This window comes from Mytilus galloprovincialis, chromosome 5 (genome assembly GCF_965363235.1).
Source record: "Mytilus galloprovincialis chromosome 5, xbMytGall1.hap1.1, whole genome shotgun sequence".
Lineage (NCBI taxonomy): Eukaryota > Metazoa > Mollusca > Bivalvia > Mytilida > Mytilidae > Mytilus > Mytilus galloprovincialis.
The window spans coordinates 48272573-48289736 of NC_134842.1; the positions used below are offsets into that span (position 1 = coordinate 48272573).

A 17164-nucleotide genomic window follows, 5' to 3' on the forward strand; every position below is an offset into this window, starting at 1 on the left:
TCCAGCAGCAGTGTCATCGACCAAGTGGTGTATTTATTAAAGGTACCAGGATTATAATTTAGTTCGCCAAACGCGCGTTTCGTCTAAATAAGATCTAGAGTCATCAGTGACGCTCATATCAAAAAATTTATAAATTCAAACAAGTACAAAGATGAAGAGCATTGAGGATCCAAAATTCCAAAAAGTTATACCAAATACGGCTATGTAAGATTGATACTCCAAACATACGTATTAATGATTTTTCATCGAGACCATTAGCACTCGACGTGTACCCGATTTATTAGTATAATTGAATGGCTTATTTCCAATTGATAGATATAAAACGATTTAGTATGAGTGCTCATGAGACAATTCTCCATTCAAGTCACAATTACATAACCATTATAGGTCAAGGTACGATAGCATACTAATGGTATTTTAACAACAATTGCATCAATTAAAGATCAACTTTCATCTTTATCCAGTTTTGCTACTATTTTGTTAACAATATCTGGAAAATCATCTAGCGTTTTTCTTATAACGACTGCTGTATCTATAAATATTTCCCCAAATGTCATCATATTTTCATCCAAACTTGATATGCTTTCTTTTTTCCCGGACACCTTTTGTAAATCATCTTCTGGGCTTGCTTTGTTTTCTCTTTTTCCGGTTATAGATCGTCGGCAAATTTCAGATTCCTTTCCAATTATCTGTAAAATTTGCTCGTAGTCTTTCTTTTCACCAAAAGTGATCTGGTCAAGCAAAATTTTAATATTGAATTTAACTGAGTCAAATAGATTATGCTTTTTCAAAAACCCAACACCTCGTTGCACCATCAAAAGAATCCTGTTGATTAAAAGCTTGTCGCATTTTGTGTTGCACATAACGTTGGCAATTACCTCAGATCTTCCAAGATAAGACGCAAAATCTACAGCTGTCTCATCGTCGCAGTTCTTCAGTTGCAGTAGCGACATTCCATTTTCACAGAAATATTCAATATATATCTTGTATCTTTTGTCTTCATTGTATAATGATACTAGGTAATGAAATATTGTATTCTTATGTTTGTCTACCCTACGATGAAAGGCACGATTTAATGTTTTGAAATGTTTGAAAATTTTGAAATCTTCCCCATTCTTTGTAAGTCCATCTAATAAAGACACCAACTGGTTTGTTGTGATCTTATCATTACATTGCCCCATTATGTCTAAAAATAATCCAGTTGTTTCGGTTTCTTTTATTTCCACAATAAGCTTTTCAATGTATGCACCAGTGTACTTTGCATCGTCTAACCCACATTGCATTCGTTTAATGAGGGCTGATGCAAGCGTATACGCATCAACACGTAGAAAACCGCTAGATTTCTTCGCATTTCTAGGACGTACGTGTTCTAAAAGCATTTCATTGTTACAGATTTGTAAGAAACATTCAGCGCATTTCTTTCCGAATGAATTAATGACTGATTTGTCAACAACTGCATCATGTGATGTAAAGGAATCTCCAATCTGTAAGAGGTATAATGGAACTAATTTTTTTAAAGTTTTTTTGATCAGCAAAGTGTCTTTGGCTAGCGTCGACATATTATACAGAGCTTTATCAATCTGCTCTAAAACATCAAAACGAATTTCATCCGCTGATGCCGATCCACGCAAAATAGTATACACTAGGACACAATAATTAAGTGCCGACCGCTTATATTTTCTTCCATCCCGTCGTAATTTCTCAATCTTATTGAATGTTTCAAGATATACAGATTTACTGTCATCACCATCTTTACCTTCAAGAAGCGCGGTCTTTTCTTCTGAAAAAAAAGAAAGAAATATTTATGGTGTTTAATGTTATAATACAGGAATAAGCAATAATTTATTTTTCAAAACAAGGTATATCTTAAAAAGAGAAAATAGGGACAACTAATTTCGCCAAGACCTGTGATAATGACCAGACCAGATTTCAGACACAACGAATTGTATGATATGGAGAATGAACTTTAAATCATTAGTTAATAACCATTAATAAAGGTTGATATACAATATTGTAAAAAAAATTCAAATCCAAAACTTATAATTTTTTAAATAGTACAATGTAGTATGCTTACAACAATTTATATAGATATCCTGTATTAGTAAATCTAAATTGCTTTTCAATTGAGATATGGTATAAAATGTGACATTCCCGGTTAGGGTTGATACCCTATGCCTACTGCTCATTGAATATAAACTCTAAGCCGGAATGTCATATTGTATACCCTGTCTGAGATCTTAATAACATACAAAATTTATTTAACAGGTCTTCATTTTTTTTCTAAATCTTTTTATCTTTTTATTTTCATAACAGAATCACTTGTATTGTTTTGGGGTATTCCAAAAAAGATTTTTTAAAAGAGGTTATCGTTTTTAATAAAATAAACTCGCCACAGATACCAGGATTAATTTTGTTTTGTAAACAGTTAATTTATAGATACATGTATGTCTATATAAATGATAATTCATGTCAGCACAGAAGTGCTTACTACTGGGTATGTGATACTCTCGGGGAATAGATACTCCACCAACAGTGGCATTGACCCATTGGTTGTAAATAAACTCATCACAGATACCAGGATTAATTTTGTATTGATGCCAGACGCGTGTTTCGTCTACAACAGAAGTGTTCGATTGATGATTCTATCTAAAATCATTCGAAAATAAAAAGCACTGGGTCGATGCTACTGCTGGTGGACGTTTCGTCCCCGAGGGTATCACCAGCCCAGTAGTCAGCACTCCGGTGTTGACATGAATATCAATAATATGGTAATTTTATAAATTTCCTGTTTACAAAACTTTGAATTTTTCGAAAAACTAAGTTTTTTCCCCCAGGAGTAGATTGCCTTGGCCGTATTTGGCACAATTGTTTTGGAAATTTGGGTCGTCAGTGCTCTTCAACTTTGTACTTGTTTGGCTTTTCAATTGTTTTGATGTGAGCGTCACTGGTGCGTCTTGTGTAGACGAAACGCGCGTCTGGCGTATTCAATTATAATCCTGGTACCTTTGCTAACTATTTTACAAGTCTAATTGGTTTTGGCTTGGTCTTAAGTACACACATGTAGATATGAATGTGTACTCATATAATCTTCTCGTTGATTCATAGGATATATTTATACAAATATTATTTTTCAATGTATTCTTTTATACGTCATAATTTGTATTATTAACATTTCTGTTTCTTTCGGTAAGGAATTGACCCCATATTTAAAAACAGGACACTAACTCAGAACAAACGTTAATATGATCACAGCTCGGTCCTTGGCACACTGGTTTTTCTGGCCCTGAATACTTCAATGCAAGGTGCGGCTGCTAAAGTGTCGGGCAGTATTCCAATCTCTATGGCCTACCATACTGTCCGAGGTGTTTAGGATATAGCTGGTTCGATTTTCACTAGTAAGTTCTGGATCTTAAAGCTTAAAACAAGTCACTAGTTCATTCATTGTTGCTGTATGGTATCCCACTAATAGAGCAGTGACACAGCCTAAGAAGATTTACGTTTTAGAATCCCAAGAGAAGACAGCAATTAAAGACAACTACAACTAAAAAGGTACCGCATTTTAAGCATTGGATCGTAATTCTTAAAAGATGCAATAAATGGTTATGGCTAAGGCTGTAGGATTTAACTAATTTAATAATGTGTAATATTTCTCGTGAATTCATGGTCATCCAAATATTCCTCATGCTGTCAAGGTCATGCAAATATCTGTCGTGATTTAATGATCATGCAAATATTTCTCGTCATCCAATGGTTATTCAAATATTTATCGTGATTTCATGGCCATGTGAATATTTATCGTGATTCCATTATTAGGCAAATATTCCTCGTGATTCCATGGTCATGCAAATATTCCTCGTGATTCAATGATGACTACAACTAAAAAGGTACCGCATTTTAAGCATTGGATCGTAAGTCTTAAAAGATGCAATAAATGGTTATGGCTAAGGCTGTAGGATTTAACTTAATTTAATAATGTGTAATATTTCTCGTGAATTCATGGTCATCCAAATATTCCTCATGCTGTCAAGGTCATGCAAATATCTGTCGTGATTTAATGGTCATGCAAATATTTCTCGAGAGTTCATGTGGTCATGCAAATATTTGTCGTCATCCAATGGTTATTCAAATATTTATCGTGATTTCATGGCCATGTGAATATTTATCGTGAATCCATTATTAGGCAAATATTCCTCGTGATTCCATGGTCATGCAAATATTCCTCGTGATTCAATGATCATGCAAATATTCCTCATGATTCCATGTTCATGGAAAGATTTGTCGTGATTCCAAGGTCAATCAAGTATTTCTCGTGATTCCATGGTCATGCAAATATTGGTCGTAATTCCATGGTCATTCGAATATTTATCGTGATTAAACTGAACTAGTTCTTCGTCTCAATGAAAATTGTATCATGAAGAAAAAGAATTCAGGGAAGGTAGTTGTGAAAATCATGTTATCCTAAGACTTAAACATTTGATGACAGGCTGAATCAATGGATTTCAAAAATTAAACCTAGATGAAAATAATATTTTCTTTTTTTATGTGCTCAGAGTTGACATTCAATTTAAATGAAGTTTTCAAAATTGTGGTATGCGCTGTAAACTACAAAGTGATAATGGTCGTGATTTTACCGCTTTGAACATATCCTAGTTCAAACTGAAGTGACTGACACTACAGAAAAGGTAACTACATTTCAGGTAGTTGATTCTTGAATAAAAAAGTTCAGTAAAAAGGAACAACATAGTTCGATGTTTAAAAGCACTGAAAACCAATAACTTGGTAAGATTTTTTTTTAAGAAAAGCGAAATAAAACAAAGTTTATTAAAGCACGGAAAAATGCAACGCCAGAAGAATCGCGGAAATACACACAATGTCATGGTAAACAGAAAAAACTAAACAAAAGTCTTCAACATGTTAACATTTTGATTGAAGTTCTAAAAACTGCGTTACCTTTCTTTGTATTACTAGGACTATTTTCTGTGGTAACTCGTCTATAAATCGTCGTTGTTTGTACCTGCTGCAGTAAAAAATCTTCCATTTGTTTTCCTAATTTGTCAATTTGTCCACCAACGTTTTGTTCAAATCTTTCCATGCGGTCTTGTATCACAACAACATTCTACAAGATATGTGCAAATTTATAAGAATTATTATTAAATGCCTATAATTTCCTGGGTAATCACTTTATGTCTCTACTTTACATTTGTATTTAAAATTTATACTTAGTTAATTTATTTGTACATGTTGTATATGTCTCTGTACCATTGTACTTTGGTTTATGAGAGTAAATATATATATCTATATATATATATATCTACTGTTGAATATAACAATTTAAATTGCTTAATTTTTTGAGGGATGTATAAGTTCCAAGCCACGTTCAACATAGCAGACTCTGATGTAACTACTCTATCGTTGTCAAATCTGAAATATTTACAAATTTAGACCGTTCAGTGCTGTTTCATGTGTTTCTTTGGAATTCTTATTGACGCAATCTTTTTTGTAACATTATAATTGTCGACACCGTTAAAGCTTTAGCATTGCGCTACATATCGCACATTGCTATTTTTATCTAAAGCATATATTTGAACTCTCTGTTGTAATTAGTCATATAACCTATGTCGTGTTTAACAAATGTTTAGAATTGTGCAAGCGTCTTACCTGATGTTCGGTTTGAATTTTTTTATTGTATACATTTCAAGATTGTAACAGCTTAATCTAAGTAGACTTATAAATGATGCATTCAATAAAGGCAACACTAGTATACCGCTGTTCAAAATTCACAAATCGATAGAGAAAAAAACAAATCCGGGTTACAAACTAAAACTGAGGGAAACGTATCAAATATAAGAGAACTACGACACAACAGAGACACAACACCAAAACGTAACACACAGAGAAACGAACTATAATGTAACAACACACATCACAACCATATATACCGATGAAGGATATCTGTTATCCGAAATATTTATAAATAATTACATTTATAGTTCCTTTTTATGTTACTGGTGTTGTTGTGTACACTTTTTAGGCGTTTATATAATTTATTTTATTGTGTACATGTTTCGTTTTTTGTAACGATCCAGCGCCCTCGTGGGAAAAATCGTTGACTATTATTCAGACGTTTTATATATATATATATATATATATATATATATATATAAATAGGAATTTTAGCCGGTCAAACATACCTTAAAACGTTTAATCCCGCTGCAAATGTTTGCACCTGTCCTAAGATAGGAATCTGATGTACAGTAGTTGTCGTTTGTTTATGTAATATATACGTGTTTCTCGTTTCTCGTTTTGTTTATATAGATTAGACCGTTGGTTTTCCCGTTTGAATGGTTTTATACTAGTCATTTTGGGGCCCTTTATAGCTTGTTGTTCGGTGTGAGCCAAGGCTCCGTGTTGAAGGCCGTACTTTAACCTTTAATGGTTTACTTTTTTAAATTGTTATTTGAATGGAGAGTTGTCTCATTGGCACTCACACCACATCTGCCTTTATCTACTTATATGTATAATCTCAATGGAAATCACACCACATCTTCTTTTTAAACATATTGTACGTTTTTTTATGTTTTCATAAGTCGATTGTCAATAATTATTTTTTTAATATTGTTTTCCCCACTTGATTTTTGACACTTCCATATCTGACTAATTTACCAAAGATCTTAGTGGAAGACATTAGTAAGTATTGTGCATTAGAGAATTAATAAGAAGTACTGGATTCGTTATACAACGCGCGCAATCGTTTCCTTATAAATTTTCTAACTTATTATAATCCGTTTCCAATCATTTGACATTGCATATGTTCAAGTATAAGTATTATTATGCAACCCAAATATATTTTTAAAACTTGATAAATAAATTCTGCTTAGGTTTAGGAGTTACACGTATTTAAATATTCCATTCTAGAATAATACCGCTCATAACCGTGACCGCATTGTCTTTGGTTGCAAAAGTCATAACGATAAACATCGAAAATACGGTGCTCAAAACTTATGTTCAAAATAAAATGCTGTTATTTCTATTGTTTTCTCTAGCGAAACATTTGTTTACTGCAAGTAACAATTATAGCAGTAATATACATTTCATTTTCATACAATTGTGATATGTCATCAATTTGGCCCACTTATGATCAAGTGCAGCAGAAAAGTAAGAGTTTGTTACAATGAAAAAAAAAGAAAGTCCTTTTTCGTAACCATTGAATAGTGTCATTTGAGTACTCATAGATATATTGATATAGTGAATATTCATATTACAGTTCATATCTATGGTGTAATGTTACAACCGTATAACGATTTGGTGCAATACATCAAAAACAAAATCGAACATAGCTTGTCGTTGTTACACTTAAGCTTTTAGACAACTGATATGGTTATTGAAGAAACGCTGGTAAGTTAGAACCCTGAATGTGTTGTACGTTTATTTAGAGGTAAACCGTTTTTAAGTTTAAAGTAAGAATATTAGTTAATTTCCGATGACAATGGATTCTTGGAAAACATTTATTGAGTCACTGACTGAAGTCAGAAAAAAATGGCTTAAAAAAATGTATGAAACTATTATTTTATGTAATATCTCACATTCTCGGCTTGCATATTCCATTGCAATATGTGATGTAAGCATTCCATGTATTCCTCAGCAGCCGCTAAAATCTTCCTCTCTTTTAGTCGCTTTATTCTATCCTGAATTTCATTGCAATATTCCTGACTGATGTCCCTAGCTAAAGAAATTGTGGCATTTGCCACCGTTCCGCACATTCTATAAAACTCATTTTGAGTTAAATCCACGTTGTTTTGATAGTGTGCAATCTCGTTTCTAATTTGTCTTATATTCCTAAGATTAGTGTCCTCTTGTGGAGTCAATGATCCTTCGTAGCAGTTCATTATTATTGTTATGCATAAAGTAATGTCAAGGTCCGATACTTTTATATTTTGGTCAACATCATAAGTGCACGAATGATTGCGGACGTTGTTCTGGCATTTATTTGAGATTTGTTGTACAAATAACTGGTCAAACTGATTTTTTCTTATAGGTTGCTGGTTTGGGAGCTTTGCATTTGGACCACAAGCGCAACAACATCCTTTGTTTAAATAAAGATGAAATAAATTATGTTTCTTTTGAAGCAAAAAGGATTTGAAATCATCCGGCTGATATTTGTTTTCTAAAACCTTCCAAACTAGTTCTGTAGCGACTTCCTTCAGAAGCAGTATCATACGGATGAAATTTTCCATGATAAGTAGATTCCCTGAAGAAAAATAACTACTGACATTTATGTAATTTATTTACGTACGGTGGATTTTCAGTTTTTATACAAAACAATATATCGTTTCATTCAAATTTTCTGTCACAATTATGACCGTTATGGGTGCCAATAGCAGAGCAGTACATTAAACGAAAAATAGGCAATAATCTATCACACAGAGACTATTTTTTCGAATTAAAAAATTAGAAGATGAGGTACGATTGCTAATAAGACAGATCTCCACCATAGACCAAATGACATAGAAGTTAACAAATATGACTGGCGTTAACTGATCTAGTTACAACGATAACAATATGACGGATGTAGAAATAGGTGAAATCGTTTTCTGCTTTTTTCTCCGTGTTTACGTGTTATTTTCAAGAATTACTCAGCCGCCAGGTTGATCTGTACGGTTTCGTTGTGGGTTTGTGTTCTGAATATCACACATTACATCGATATCGAAATAATAGCCATTATAATTTTAGGCAGTTAATCGTAACTTCGAAAATATATAATCTTAACTTGTGGACAAATATCTTTAAAGATTACCATAACTGCAGAATATTTCAATAATAATTGTACTTTAAACTGGTTACGATAGAAAGATTCCTTCATGATAACAACGATAGTCACGATAGTGCTAAATAATCTATTTTTATCACTGCCATAAAAAGCATCCATTTTTCACGATCAGCATTAATAGTCGAAAGCGCATCTGGAGCGGATCAATTGGTACCGTCAATGTCATAACTATCCGCTAGGCCGATACCTTTGTTAATGTACAATCAGTCCCGCGTACCTGACTTGCACAGTATCCATTACCTACATTGTAGTACTAGCATAAAAACACGGATTTGTTTTCCATTATTTATATCAAGTTGAGAAGTCATTTAAATATTTAAACTAGAGGCTCTAAAGAGCCTGTGTCGCTCACCTTGGTCTTGTGCATATTAAACAATGGACACGGATAAATTCATGACATAATTGTGTTTTGGTGATAGTGATGTGTTTGTAGATCTTACTTTACTGAACATTCTTGTTCCTACAATTATCTTTATCTATAATGAACTTGGCCCAGTAATTAAAGTGGAAAATATTTTCTAAAAATTTACAAAAATTTATGAAAAATGCTAAAAATTAACTATAAAGGGCAATAACTCCTTAAGGGGTCAATTGACTATTTTGGTCATGTAAACTTATTTGTAGATCTTATTTTGCTGAACGTTATTGCTGTATACAGTTTATCTCTATCTATAATAATATTCAAGATAATAACAAAAAACGGCAAAATTTCCTTAAAATTACCAATTCAGGACAGTAACCTTAACAACGGGTTGTCCGATCCATGTGAAAACATCAGGGCAGATAGATGTTGACCTGATAAACACTTTTACCCCATGTCAGATTTGCTCTTAATGCTTCGGTTTTTGAGTTATAAGCCAAAAAATGCATTTTACCCCTATGTTCTATTATTAGCCGTGGCAGCCATTTTGGTTGATTGGCCAGGTCACGCCACACATTTTTTTAACAAGTTACCCCAATGATGATTGTGGCCAAGTTCAGTTTAATTTGGCCCAGTAGTTTCAGAGAAGAAGATTTTTGTAAAAGATTACTAAGATTTACGAAAAAATGGTTAAAAATTGACTATAAAGGGCAATAACTCCTTTAGGGGTCAACTGACCATTTTGGTCATGCTGACTTATTTGTAAATCTTACTTTGCTGAACATTATTGCTGTTTACAGTTTATCTCTATCTATAATAATATTCAAGATAATAACCAAAAACAGCAAAATTTCCTTAAAATTACCAATTCAGGGGCAGCAACCCAACAACAGGTTGTCCGATTCATCTGAAAATTTCAGGACAGATAGATCTTGACCTGATAAACACTTTTATTCCGTGCCAGATTTGCTCTAAATGCTTTGTTTTTTGAGTTATAAGCCAAAAACTGCATTTTACCCCTATGTTCTATTTTTAGCCATGGCGGCCATCTTGGTTAGTTGGCCGGGTCACCGGACACATTTTTTAAACTAGATACCCCACTGATGATTGTGGCCAAGTTTGGTTAAATTTGGCCCCGTAGTTTCAGAGGAGAATATTTTTGTAAAAGTTAACGACGACGGACGACGACGGACGACGACGACGACGGACGACGGACGACGGACGCCAAGTGATGGGAAAAGCTCACATGGCCCTTCGGGCCAGGTGAGCTAAAAAAGGAATTAATTCCTATACAGCAAATTCCTTTTCCTGATTCGGGTATACTTTAGATCCTTTATAGTTTTATCAGTCCTACAACGTTTGTGAAGGTTTTGATCTCGAGCATCACTGAAGAGACATACTATGAGTTGTCAAAATACGCATATGTTGCAACATTGGTACAGTAACAAATATGGCTGCTACAGGGTAGACATCTTTGTTAGTAACCTGTAAGTTCAGAGAGTGTCACTAGCTCAAAACTGTGAGTCCTAGAGAGTGTCACTAGCCTATGTCTGTGTTATAAAACTTAGAATGAAAATCATTTAAATTAAAGAATTTATCTTCTTCCTTAAGTATAAATATACCAATCAATATTTATCATAAATAATAACTTGTGAAATATAAAGAATAAATCTACATAGCAAAAAGTATATATTTACCGATTGGCTTTGATACGAGTTGAAAACTCTGGAAATGACTTATCCACCAATTCTAGTGTAGTTTGTTTATTTTGACTTTCACACTTGTCATTCTCTCCCTCTTTTGACTGGTGTCTTCTCGATTATCTCGATATCAAAAATTACTGTCAGAAAAGTGATGAAATTATTAATAGCAATCTAATTCAATGAATTCTTTTATAATTGAGCCAAATTACCACTATGATCCACAACGATACGTTAAATATTATATTCAAGTACAATATCTAATAAGTTAATTCCTAGTAACTGATAAATTAGTACACCAAAGAAGAAGAATAAGCTATACTAACTATTGAATGTTAACAAGTCTATTCTATGTTCAAATACATGGAAAGGAAAATTACAAAGACTACATAATTCTGGTTTTTTTTTTTACATTTTAACACCATATTTAAGAGCTCAATATAAAAAAGCTCAATAACTTTAAAAGCTTACATGACGCTTGACGTCTTTAATACTATGGCTTACGTTATATTGTATAATTATTCAAACGTTCTCAAATCTTTCTCCAAACCGTTCAGTCTTAGTGCTAATAGAATTGGAAAGAAGAAGAAAACAAATTGTCTACATGTGTTTGAGATTAAAGTAAGAACAATGAAATTAAAAACAACGTTATTGTTATTTGTTCTATAAATAACCTTACATAATGATTTTTTTGTATATAATGCATATGTTATATTATATATTTTAATAAAACAAAACAAAGCATTTTAACTGATGATTTATCAACATTTCATGTTTACTGGTATGTTCATTTGTTATCTGAAGGGCTAGGCATAACATACCAAAACAAATCGCTTTCTGTTATCACATAGCCGCCATTAAAGCAAATACACCGTTGACCAAATACTAAACTGTTCTTTGTCACGTAAAATATGCGTCACGCATTAATCTACGGGCTAGATATAGGAAGATGTGGTGTGAGTGCCAATGAGACAACTCTCCATACAAATAACAATTTAAAAAGTAAACCATTATAGGTTAAAGTACGGCCTTCAACACGGAGCCTTAGCTCACACCGAACAACAAGCTATAAAGGGCCCCAAAATTACTAGTGTAAAACCATTCAAACGGGAAAACCAACGGTCTAATCTATATAAACAAAACGAGAAACGAGAAACACGTATATATTACATAAACAAACGACAACTACTGTACATCAGATTCCTTTTCAAATATACTTTCGAAAAAATGTACAAAGGAACACCACCGACAATAACATAGAATATCATGAATATTGAACTATTTCGGATGAACTACTTTCATTTTATATAGTCTACACTACAATATATATGTACTTACCTGTCGGCACACAAATACGTTTCGTTTCAAATTAAAAGATTGTATTTAAAAAATCAATACACAATGATAAAAATTTATCCAGTTAAAGGTTTGAATGACATAAGTTCAACTACCAGTGTATAAAGTGTGCAAATCCTGAAATATTTGTTTTACTGTATCTGTAATGAATTTCTTATGTAGAATAAAAATAAACAGAGAACATATGCATATCTTTTTAATCAAATGAGTAAAAAATATATAAGAAATACGTTACTGTTTTTTAAATTCATGATATAGATAAGAGATGCGGACGGGTTCTCATCACGCCTACAGTCATCCTGGTTTACAATTGATGCACACATTTAAATCAGATTATAAGTATTAGAAGTTATTCACGAATAGAGCATGCAAAAAATTGACAAGTAGAGGTAACGTTCGATTTTCCAAGAAAAAAAAATGTACCTTTTCACATAAATATAAATGTATTATTACTTGAACAGTTTTCGGCATTCAGCTTATTGCTATTGAAATGAATTACACTATACTACTGTTGAATAATAATACAGTCCTTACATTTACCCTATAGGGTCGATTCATTTTTATTGTATATGAGATACATTTTCTCAGAAGAATATAGATGAATTTTCATCATAATTATCAACTCTTAATTTAGACTCTCTTACAAAATTTAAAGCAGACAACTGAAAAGGTCAGAAGGATTGAATTTATATGACTGCTTTGTGCATAAACGTCTGAGGTAATCTTTGAATACATTCCGAAAAATAGCAATCATCGCTTATACATTTAATTCTACTTTATCTAACTATTTGAATGAATCTATATGTAGGGTAAAATTTGTCCATACATATGACATGTAAACATTGAATACATATATGTTGGACAGTTGAGCCAATTCACATCACCGAAAAAGCAAGGTTTATGGTTTTGTTCCCAAAATCTACATCGCATACTCATGAAACGTAATAAAGAACGTTCACAAAACTTCATTTCACGATTGAGTGAGTGGTTTCGTTTTCAGTTTTGGTATTATATCTATGGTTCATCAAGTATCTATGCAATTTCATCAGTGCATATATCTTGTTCAGAAAATTCCGTGAAAAAATAAATTTGCTTGGATGACTGGATAATTGATATTTCACATACGTTTAAACTTTATCAAGTTATATAGCAAAGTAGTAGTCGTCTGTTTATATAGTTCATACGTGTTTCTCGTTTTTATCATTTGCTAATGATTTTAACGTTGAGTCGTTTGTGTTTTCTCTTATTTTTGAGATATTGAGATCAGACGTGGCACGGTACTTGTCTATCCCTAATTCATGTATTTGGTTTTCATGTTATATTTGTTATTCTCGTGGTGTTTTGTCTGATGCTTGATCCGTTTCTGTGTGTGTTACGTTTCGGTGTTATGTCGTTGTTCTCCTCTTATATTTAATGCGTTTCCCTCGGTTTTAGTTTGTTACCCCGATTTTGTTTTTTGTCCCTGGATTTATGAGTTTTGAACAGCGGTATACTACTGTTGCCTTTATTTGTATAGATTAGACCGTTGGTTTTTCCGTTTGAATGGTTTCACAACAGTAATTTTTGGGTCCTTTATAGCTTGCTGTTCGGTGTGAACCAAGGCTCCGTGCTGAAGGTCGTCTCGTGACCTATAACGGTTTACTTTTGTAGATTGTTATTTGGATGGAGAGTTGTCTCATTGGCACTCATACAACATCATCATACTTAGTATATCTACATAAATCTTTTGAATGTATTAGCAACTGAACTACAACCAGGCACTCCTTATGAGTGTGATTTTCTTGCTTAAGTAAGTTCTGTTTCTTTTCAAAATTCAGTTGTTGATATCTTCATTATGAAATTGTGGAAATGTCAAATATATAAAATGCTTGCAAATGCTTGCTAACAACAAAAAGATACTAAAAGAGAAACAGTAAATCATGTTCTTCTCGATGTTTTATTAACGAATGGTATAGAACTATATATTAAATACGGAACGTAAAAACACTAACTGTACAAATAACGACAACAGTAGTTAATCGATTAAGAGAAAACAAATCCGAGTTACAAACTAAAACTGAGAGAAACACATCAATTATAACAGAAAACAACGAAACAACAGAAGCACTTAAGTGTAACAATTGACAATATAACACAAAAAGAAACGAACTATCAGATAACAACTGCCATTTTCCTGACTTGGTACAGGACATTTTATGAAAAAAAGGTGGATTGAACCTGGTTTTGTGGCTACCCAAACTTCATGCTTGTATGGAAATGTTAAAATAACACTAAAAGGACAAAATAACATGACAGGACTACAGTACAGTTTAATACAAGGACATCCAAAACAGAGAAATACACAAATAAACATTACAATGATATATTCAAATATGCTCATAGTTATGAGAGGTACCAGGCCTACAATGTAATATGCAAGACGCGCGTTTCATCAAAATCACAAGACTCATCTGTGACGCCCATATTAAAATAGTAAAAAAGCGAATAAATATAAAGCATTGATGACCAAAATTTCAAAAATTATGCGAAATGCGGCTAAGGTTATATATACTAGGCATACGAACAACCTTAGTATTTAGAATGATTTATACTATTTCAAACACTCAACTTCCGGAATCAACCATGTGGTGGATATATCCATTGTAAGCATATCAATATTAAAATCATCTAATGACTATTATCATTCGTTCCATGTCGAATTATCGCATAAAACCACGATAAAAGTTCATCTCACCATTCAACATTTCGGACCTACAGTGATAGTTCATCACTTTTATATTTGAAATGAATCGCATTCAGTATACAATACTAAGAATTCGATCCCTGCTGTAAACATTATTTATCCTGTTTATGTATATGATAATGCTATACTTTAATACAAATTTGTTAAAACGTACATTAAATTAAATGTTCTGTATTTCAAGAAAAATTAACAAACGACGCTTCCCCTTTTTTTTTATTCTACAATAGTAAAATAGGGGTACGACAGTAATAATGAACTTACTGGATTCGCATTTTACATTGTATATACACTGCACTACGAATTGTTTGAACACCACACATATTTAAATGTTCAAATACCAGTTACATTGTAGTATATTGTCAGTTATAAATCATTTAAATAGTTTCACGTAAACAAAGGTAACATTAGTAGTCCTGTGAGCTAAGGTCATAAATCAATTGAGAGAAAACAAATCCGGATTACAAACTAAACCTGGAAAACACATAAACTATAAGTGGGATACAAACGAACAATCGAATTCTCTCAACTATATAATATTTGCAAAGATATATATATATATATATATATATATATATTTTCCTATTTGGAACATGAGTCATAGCAATATTTAAAATATGTATTACCTTACATGTACGGAAGTAGGCTAATTGTGTAAGCATGAAATATGCACGTATTAAAATAAAAATTAAAAACAAAAAGGTTATATTGACGGACAAAATTATTTATATACAACATGTAAAAAGTAAAATTACAAAAAATTCTGAACTCCGAGCAAAATTCAAAAACAAAAAGGTCCTTAATCAATTGATCATAAATCCGTTTACTAATAATCTGGGGAGAATAAGCGGTTATATCTCTTTTTGTTTCGAACATGGTGTGTTATCTCTTTTTGAATCAAACGAAAATAGACCCTCAACATTAAACCACACAAGAATACACATGTAGAGAAAGCACAGAAATATAAAAGATTAGAAGAAAAACATGCTTCATAATAAAACATAAATTGAATGCAAATTGATGTGTGAGACTTTTTTTGAGATTTTGTTATAAAACTGGACTTTAAACATTAAACGAAAGAAAATACCTCAGTTTATGTTATTTATTTAGAAATATATATTAACCTGTAATTATGAAACGTTATTCATTTTTCTAAAGCGTTAAGACAATATCTGATCTGTTCATTTTTCCACAAATTGGTATGTTACTGCTCGATAGATTTCCGTATAATATATTTAAAATGCTCATATGATTACTGACTTGGCTTTTGATATATTAACTTTCTGTTATTACCGTTGTTTACAAAAATGTCAAAAGACTATGTAGGATTTTATACGTTTCATAGTTTTTAAAGTAAAAAGGCATATTTAAAAGTAAAAAACAGGTATCATTTTATTAATCATACTCCAAAGTCCGCTATTAATAAACAAAATGAGAATGACCAATAACTACAATAACTTTAAAAAGTGGTTGGTATTTTGTATCCGACCATGCTGACAGAATCCTTATATTGATTTCATGGAAATTTTACATACTAATTATCAACTGATGTTATTTTTTTTATCAAAATCATGCTAAAATTTTTATTATAGGATATCGTGATCTGTATAACATAATATTTTGGGTTGACGGGATTCAGAATTCCTATGTGAGCTATACTGGAAGTTTACAAGGTTTGTTTTACCCAGGAGCCTAAGGTGCTTTGGCATAGAAAGGTAATGCTATTTTGTATTTGATAAATACGTTATTCTGAATCCAATATAATCAGATTATTACATGGCATTTTTTATTATATCAAATGTTTTATAAGCCCTAGATCCGGAGGCTCGAGTGCTTATAGTGACCAAGGCTGATACTATATCTGATAAAAAAAGTGACCTGTTATGATCTTTGATTAATCTTTATTGCAAAATTACACCCTTACAGTCAAGCAATACAAATAACAGTGATACAATCAAATACAATACAATAAAATAGAACATATTTTAAGAAAGTGTTTAATTTACTTTATGAAAACCACTTATATATGTTTTGTAACCTACTTTATTATGTTTGTCACTAGAAATGTACCATTGAGATGTATTTTCCGAATGTTTTCGACTAATGCTATGCGATAACGTTATGGAAAGGCATGCGAAATTAGTTAATAAATATTTCACATCGGTTTGCTAAGCCCCATA

General features: G+C 32.2%; 1 long non-coding RNA gene across 1 annotated transcript; it reads right to left on the bottom strand.

Annotated features, from left to right (window-relative positions):
• Window positions 1-438: 438 nt before the first annotated feature.
• LOC143075942 (uncharacterized) lies at window positions 439-11046 on the bottom strand. Its single transcript, XR_012978477.1, has 4 exons — window positions 10886-11046; window positions 7584-8248; window positions 4951-5116; window positions 439-1780 (listed from the first exon to the last, which is right to left on the bottom strand). It is a non-coding gene; the product is annotated as an uncharacterized LOC143075942 (long non-coding RNA).
• Window positions 11047-17164: the final 6118 nt, after the last annotated feature.